The sequence below is a fragment of the Paroedura picta genome, chromosome 9 (genome assembly GCF_049243985.1).
Source record: "Paroedura picta isolate Pp20150507F chromosome 9, Ppicta_v3.0, whole genome shotgun sequence".
In the NCBI taxonomy this organism is placed as follows: domain Eukaryota; kingdom Metazoa; phylum Chordata; class Lepidosauria; order Squamata; family Gekkonidae; genus Paroedura; species Paroedura picta.
In genome coordinates, this window is record NC_135377.1 from 4,136,376 (window position 1) to 4,144,731 (window position 8,356).

An 8,356-nucleotide genomic window follows, 5' to 3' on the forward strand; every position below is an offset into this window, starting at 1 on the left:
CAGCATCCCGAACCCAGAGATTATTTATGCCGCAATTTATTTGCTATTTTGGCTTTGCCTCGGGATTTTGCTTTCTGTTTTATTTATTTTGAAAGTTTTTCGGGTGTTTTAAATAGAATCGTCAGCGCGGGCAGGAGGGCAATGCAGGCCTCCTGCCTCTAATCAGGGGGGATGCCCTCCCCACCTCCCCCCTTTCAAAGCTTCCTTTCTTTCTACCCCCCCCCCCCCCCGTAGACTCGTACTTATCGAGATACACAAAAGAGGTTTGGATTCAGCAGAGAGCGTTATAAATCTTTCCTGACAGGTGCACAAATATAGATCCTATCGTTACGGAGGGGCCTCTCTGTTTTCTTCCTCCTCTGATCTTAGTCCTAATTAGGTTTCGCTGTTTGGACCGAGAGACACTGAATTGTGCCATCTTTTTTTAGAAGGAGACACAGGTGTGTCAGATAGTTTGGTTCTGGTTTGCTTGTTCCTTTTTTGAGTGCATCTGTGTCCCAGACTTCAAATATTTCACATATGGCTCCCTTAGCACGCTGGCTCAAAGCTACACGGAGGGCTGATTTTGAATTTCTCCTCTTTGCTGTTTCAATCCCTCCCATGCCCCTTTCCTGTTTCAGTTTGCCTTTGTGCCAATCCACTCCGAGATGCCACAGTTTCATGCCATCTTCTGTTTCCTCAACCCAGTTTCCCCTTTTAAAAAGAATTAGGTGTCATAAATTAGCCAGGTTTCCCAACTCTGAGTCTGGAAATATGAGGGAGGGGGTGAAGCCACCAAACCACAACGTTTGGGGAGCAGGAGGGACCTAAGGGGGTATAATGCTAAGCAGTCCATCTACTTGGTGTATCTTAAGCACTACACCACTTGTGGGAGCTTCTAATCTGGCAAACTGGGTTTGATTCCTTGCTCCTCCACATGCAGCCAGCTGGGTGACCTTGGGCTCACCACAGCACTGATAAAGCTGCTCTGACCAAGCAGTAACATCAGGGCTCTCTCAGCCTCACCTTCCTCATAGGGTGTCTGTTGTGGGGAGAGGAAGGGAAGGCGATTGGAAGCCACTTTGAGACTCCTTTGGGTAGAGAAAAGCAGCATATAAGAACCAACTCTTCTTCTTCTTCAGTAATATCAAGGCTCTCTCAGCCTCCCCTACCTTACAGGTGTATGTTGTGGGGAGAGGAATGGAAAAGGCGATTGTAAGGCGATTCAGAAATTTACTACCTCTGAACATGGAAGTTCCCTTTAGTCACCATGTGTCATGAAAAACAAAACCAACAATATTTGTTTCTTGTTTTTGGGGGAAGGAATGGATTGCTCACACCATGATATCCTACCCTCTGCTACCAAAAGCTGTTGTGGATCTGTGATCCCCGATAAGTTCCGCACTTGCCCACACATTACGAACACACCTGGAAATGCTGGCAAAAGTCACCAAAAACACAGAAAGGAGGATTGCCCTTTTACCCACTCTGTAAGTTTCCACGCTTAGCACACCTTGACAGTGCAGTAAATGCTTTGCCTTAGATCCTTGAGATATAGCTTCAATGAGGCTCAGAAACAAATAGAGAGAATTTAATAAACAAAGTTTACTTGCTACACAAATATGTCATGCTCACTGATAGTCAGCCTTGCCAATTAGGGCTCCACAAACTCAGGCAAATGACAAAACAAAAGTTCTTATCATGCTGCTACAAAATGGAGAGCAGCCATGGACTGTCTCACACACGACAGGCAAAAAAAAGGTTGAATGACTGGGAACAAAGCCCTGGCCTTCCCTTCCTGTTCCAAGAGGAAATGGGTGTTCCCATCTGAGCAAAATCCTCTGATGACTGAGAGCCAACATGTCCATGCATGCCTTTTTGGCATTAACGGCAGTTCCTGCTCTGCTGCCACCAGATGTCTCTACTGAGCACATGAACAGGACCTTGCAGTTTACAACAACCATCCCTAAAAGGTAGGCCTGCTCCAAATAATTTGCTGATTGTACTCCAACACAGAGATAGACTTCTCCTCCATGAATCAGTTTCACTGCCTTTCAAAGTTGCTTTTGTGATTATCACTTCATCCTCGGGCAGAGAATTCCACATTTTAATCACTATGTTAGTGAGTATTTACATGTGCAATATCTAGGGCAAGCCAATTCTTGCATTCTTAACCCATCAGTATATCTCATTTTCAACATGGCCTCCTCTGTGGATACTTAAATCTGGAGACTGGGGCCATGGACAGACAAGACTGATCTTTCTATAAACCTTGAGAAAAGATCCAGGTTTTTAGGGAAAAAATCAGAAATCTAAAAAATTAAAATTAAAATGCATACACGAGGGGATTAGCACATACACCCAATGACAAAAGGCATGCTTATTTTGGATTTAAAATGTAATTTTTTCATCCAGCCTCTCAGATTTTGAATTGGCATGTTTCACTGGCCCCTCGGAAGAACGATTTTCTGAAGCTGTGAAATATTGAAGAATTAATCACGGTAGTAATGGACCACTGCATGCTGGGAAAGCCGATATACTTTCTGTCAATAACCCGCTGTATATAAATGGCTCGGTTCAGTAGGTAGAAAGGAAAACGCACCTTAAGAAAGCCTGCTGATAATCAAAGAGGTGGATGTACCTCCCTAGGCACCGAATTGATTTATGCTTTATCTCTTCCACTCTTCAAAGCCAATGCTCTTTTGTGAGGTGTTCCCCCTTTCCTATTTAAATAGGATGACAGGGAGAAAATCAGAAGCAAATGTCAGTGCCTGAGGCACAACGTGTCATGAAACTGGGAACTCTCTCAAGATGACAGCATCTGGAGATGGGAGAACTTAAACTCAGCTGTTCATTGTTGCCAAGCAGTTTCACATGACTGAATGCGTCCCTCAAGCTGTTATTCGCTGACTATCAGCAACGGTGTAGAACCAGGGGGGAAAGGTAGGGCCGCCTCATCCAGGCTGAGAAACACTTGGGGAATCGGGGGGTGGGGTCTGAGGAGGGCGGGGTTTGGGGAGGGGAGGGGCTTCAGTGCCACTGAGTCCGCCTTCCTAAGCGGCCATTTTCTCCAGGAAGTGAAACTGGCCAATAGTGCACAGCAGCAGGAAGATCTATGGTGCTGTTCTGTAAATAAGCAGGAGTTTTCATGGGTTTTCCCTGGTTCAGTTTGGATCCTGTTTCAGTTTCAGTTCTTGTACTATCTCTTTGCAGGCTTAGGTAGGTAGGTGGATGGATGGATGGATGGATGGATGGATGGATGGATGGATAATCGGTAGACAGACTGATAGATGGTGGATAGGTGGGTGGATGGATAGATGGATGGGCAATAGGTAAGATATATAGGTAGCTAGGTGGAAAAAGAGAGAGGTGGATGGGTGGGTGGATGGATGGATAGTAGGTAGATGATGGATGGGTGGATGGGGGAATGGATGGATGGATAGACATTAGGTAAGATAGATATATAGGGAGGGAGGCAGGGAGGGAGGGGGAGAGAGAGATGGGTGAATGGATGGATGGATGGATAGATGGATAGGTAGGTAGGTAGGTAGGTGGGTGGGTGGATGGATGGATGGCTCTGGGGGAATGCCCCCTTCTGAAGACAGCTGGGGGGCTACCAAGTGATAAGAGCATGCTGGTAGAGTTGCCAGCCTTATTATTGTATTATTCTTAAATTCAGTTATCTGTACCATTTCTGTTTTATGTAAACCACCTCAGCCTTTAGGGACGGCGGTAAATAAATTAGATGGATGGATGGATGGATGGATGGATGGATGGATGGATGGATGGATAGATGGATGGATGGATAGATGGATAGATGGATAGATAGATGGATAGATAGATAGATAGATAGATAGATAGATAGATAGATAGATAGATAGATAGATAGATAGATAGATAGATAGATAGATAGATAGATAGATAGATAGATAGATAGATAGATAGATAGATAGATAGATAGATAGATAGATAGATAGATAGACAACCAATGCCGCTGCCACAGCATCAACTACACATGGGACCTCCATGATGGCTTAGTGAGACCCTCGCAGCCATATTCTGTCCCAGTTGCAACTTCCGGGTCAGGGACAAGGGTAGGCCAGATCAGAGGAAACGAGGAAACCACAACGAGGCACGTCAGGACATTGACACAATTGAATGTAAACTTTCCTTTGTGCCATTTAAAAGCCCCATTCAGTTCGTCCTCCTCTCTTTCTAGTCACTGAGGGGGAAATTTATGTTCACGGGGATGATTGGAACCCTGACAGAAAACCTGAAGGCAGCTCATGACAGGGAAGACCCAAAGCACAATCAGCCATCTGTAATCTCTTCCCTTCTTTAAACGAGAATGTTACACGGTGACACAGGAGGAGTCGCATGAATGATATCATCTTATGTAAATAATGCTAATAGGCGATAACGTTAATTAGAGCCATAAAATTTCCTCCCCCCCCCCTTCGGAGGCAGCAGGTATTCGTTTGTACGGATTAATTTATATTTTAATTTGAAATTTACATTTTTTGGCACTTGTGCAGAAAGCAAGTCCCAATTCCCAGTGCATTTGAGCCTCTCTTTTTTCCAGTTGAAGGGGAATCTGTTGACCCTGAAGGGTCATTCTAAGTAGTTTGTCGCCCTTTACAGTGGGACTGCGATGTTTCATTGCTGCCCGTTCATGACCTTTGGATTTTGGAAAAAGTATATCAAGATGTACATTGGGAAGTGGGGGGGGGGGAGGGCTTCATAATTTGGCTTCCATAAAGCATTTTTGAGAAAAATTATTGGCAGGATAGGCCCGTCTTCACGTTTAGTTTTATCTTACAAAAAAAAATGTTTCTGAAATAATGAACTCGGAATGACAATAAATCAGACAATGTATATATTACACGAACATGAAGTTAAGCAAATTATTCCGTGTATAATTAACTTTCCAATGAGCCATGTGAATCAGAGGTTAAGGAGATTTTCATGATTCATCACTTAGATGGGCTTTTAAGAGGACTGAGCATTTTGAAATGCTGCCAGGACAAGGTCTGGGGTGCGAGAAGTGCTGTCAGGTTTTATGCGAACTATGCCGACCCCAGAGGGCTTTCGAGGGAAGAGATATTCAGAAGGAGCTTGCTAAGACCATTTATGCACTGGAGGTTTCATGCCAGGCTGCAGGCTGGAGTTTCAGTCGTGGCAGGTTATCCCACCTCTTCCTGCACCCACATGGGGGAGCATTTGGCCTGGTGCACATCATCCACCCCCGATTTGTGCTCCTGCACAGGAGCTGAGGCAGTGAACTTCCCTGTGCATAAACTGTCTAAGGGCTGCCTCTGAGTAGCAACCCTGTTTTTCCTTGGTGGTCTCCCCTCCTAGTGCTAACCAGGGCAGAGTCTGCACTTACTTTGTTTATTCCATTCAGATCAATTTGAACTCGGGTCTTCCTGTCCCCCGCCCCCATTGAAACTGAAAAGTGTTCTGCACGTGGTTAGAGAGCCTCAGAAGGGGGGGGGGAGGCAAATGGAGCCTCTTTCTTTGTTTTCTTGAAGGGGGGAGGGGATCAAAGAAGGCAGAGGAGGGAGAAAAAAATCCAAGACTGACAGAAGTTGAGAGAAATTAGGGGCTTCTCCTTTAAGGCAAGCTTGTCACATGAGCACCTAGTCCAATCAGGGAATCTCTAACACAGAGCAGAGCCCAGATTCAAAACAGCCTGCTTTCTCAATCCGAATCTTAAAATATTGGGGTTTAAAAGCACTCTAAGATATCGCACAATAAAGGCAGGGTCACTCCGGATCAATCCTGCTTGTTATAGAAGGGAAATTTAAATCGCCCAAAATCAAAACGGAAATCGCATTCTGTGTAGACGGCAGGGACTGAATCGACCTGGGATTGGAATAAAAGCTCCGTGCAGTTTACACCCAGGGCTGATCCCATTTGACTTCCGAGATCTGATGAGTATGGGCCATACATGACCCCATGATGTTGCCTAATACCATCCTTTCTCAACTCTTTTACTGCTGAGAAACCCCTGAAGCATTCTTCAGGCTTTGACAGACCCCAGAAGTGGCACCATCATGAAGGATATGGTTGGGAAGCAGAGCTGTAGACACGCCCACCTTGAGCCCCTCCCCTTCCCACCCCCTCCAGGCTCATCATTGGCCATTTGGGGAGGGAGGGACAGGTCAGCAAGACCATATATGGGCATATCACCCAATAAATGTTTAACAATTTTTAAAATATTGTTTTTTAATTAATTAACTCCCACCCTTTTGGGAAAATCTTCCAGGGCTGTCAAGAAGCCCTAAGATTTCATGAAAATACCTGGTTGAGAAAGCTTCCCTTATACTAAATCAGCCTCCTTTCCTTTTTAGCCTTTATTATATTTTTTTTTAAAAAAAGAAATAGGGGGAGCTTAACTCAATTCCCACTCCCCATGGTATATCCCTCTCAGGGATATGGAAAATGTTCTTATTTATTACTGTTATGAAGAGAAACAATATTGTAGACAAAGAGAGGAGAGAGAGATTTCTAATAGTCTTAATTGTCTAATTATTGTCTTCCACACTCTGTATATTTGCCCTAATGGAATGAGCTTTCCCTTCCTCTGTTGTAACAACTTTTATAAAAGGCTTTGAAAAATATGGTGAGTTCACTCCTCCTTGGCTAGGGTTGCCAGCCTCCAGCTGGAACCTGGACATTCTCTGCAATCACAGCAGGAGTGGTTTAAGGATTTGTGGGGTTCGTAGAATCACAGCCAGTTTACAGGTCTGTGGGACCCCCATCCCCCATACCCTACCAGTGGCCGGGGGGATCCTGACAATCCTATTCTTGGCTCATAGACATTTTCTGCAGGAGTTTTGGAATCCATCCACGTTTGACAAGAGGAGAAGCCAGTTGCCGATACTGTAAGTACCGTTCTTACACTTTCCCTTTTGTTTGCTGAATATTTCATGTTGCCAGGATCTGGTGGCATTTGTAGAACAAATAACACTTGACTTCCTATTGACTTTCCTAGGCAGGTAATTCCTGATCGAGGATCTTTGAAAGAAGAGGTCAAAGTAGTGTTTACCTGCTTACTGCCCTGCATGAGAAGTAAAGAGAGAACAGACAGTGTGATACAGAGGTAAAGAAAGCTAATGCAGTCTTGGGCTGTATCAACATCACATCTAGATCGCAAGATGCCATAGTCCCATTGTATACCGAATTGGCCAGACCCCTCCTGGAGTCCTGTGCGCTGTTCTGGAGGTCTCACTTCACAAATATGTAGACAAAGTGGAGATGGTGCAGAGGAGAGTGACGAGGATGATCCGGGGCCTGGGGACCAAGCCCTAGGAGGAAAGACTGAGGGACTTGAGAACGTTCACCCTGGAGAAGAGGAGGCAGAGGGGGGACAGGATGGCTTTCTTGAAGGATTTGAAAGGTTTACAGGAGGGCTGGGAAAGATTTCTGTAGCCAGCAGAGGAGAGGCCCCGCAGTAATGGCTTTAAACTACATGTAGAACGATATCTGTTAGAAATCAGGAAAATACATTTCAGTCAGAGTCGTGCAGCAGTGGGATGGGTTGCCTAAGGAGGTGGGGAGCTCCCCCTCACTGGCGGTCTTCAAGCAGCGGCTGGACAGATCCTTCTCCTGGATGCTTGAGGCTGATCCTGCACTGAGCAGGGGGTGGGACTGGATGGCCTGCATGGCCCCTTCCCACTCTAGGATTCTCTAAGTCTAGTTCAGCAGTGGAAGGGGCTGCCTAAGGAAGTGGTGAGCTCCGCCTCACTGGCAGTCTTCAAGCAGAGGCTGGACAGATCCTTCTCCTGGATGCTTGTTGCTGATCCTGCACTGAGCAGGGGTTGGGACTAGATGGCCTGGATGGCCCCTTCCCACATTAGGATTCTGTGAGTCTAGTTCAGCAGTGGAAGGGGCTGCCTAAGGAGGTGGTGAACTCCGCCTCACTGGCGGTCTTCAAGCAGTGGCTGGACAGATCCTTCTCCTGGATGCTTGAGGCTGACCCTGCATTGAGCAGGGGGTGGGACTGGATGGCCTGCATGGCCCCTTCCCCCTCTAGGATTCTAGGAGTCCAGTTCAGCAGTGGAAGGGACTGCCTAAGGAGGTGGGGAGCTCCCCCTCACTGGCCGTCTTCAAGCAGCAGCTGGACAGATCCTTCTCCTGGATGCTGGAGGCTGACCCTGCATTGAGCAGGGGGTGGGACTGGATGGCCTGCATGGCCCCTTCCCACTCTAGTATTCTTTGATTCTAGATTTTTCTTTTTAAGGAGGGTATTGGTGTATCAGAACAAAGGCCTGTCACAAGGCATGCCTCTCTACAGTCCCCCGCCCCCCCAAAAAATTAGGAACAAGATTAATTTTTAAATGATTCAAGACACGTGATTCCATCAGGGGGGTGT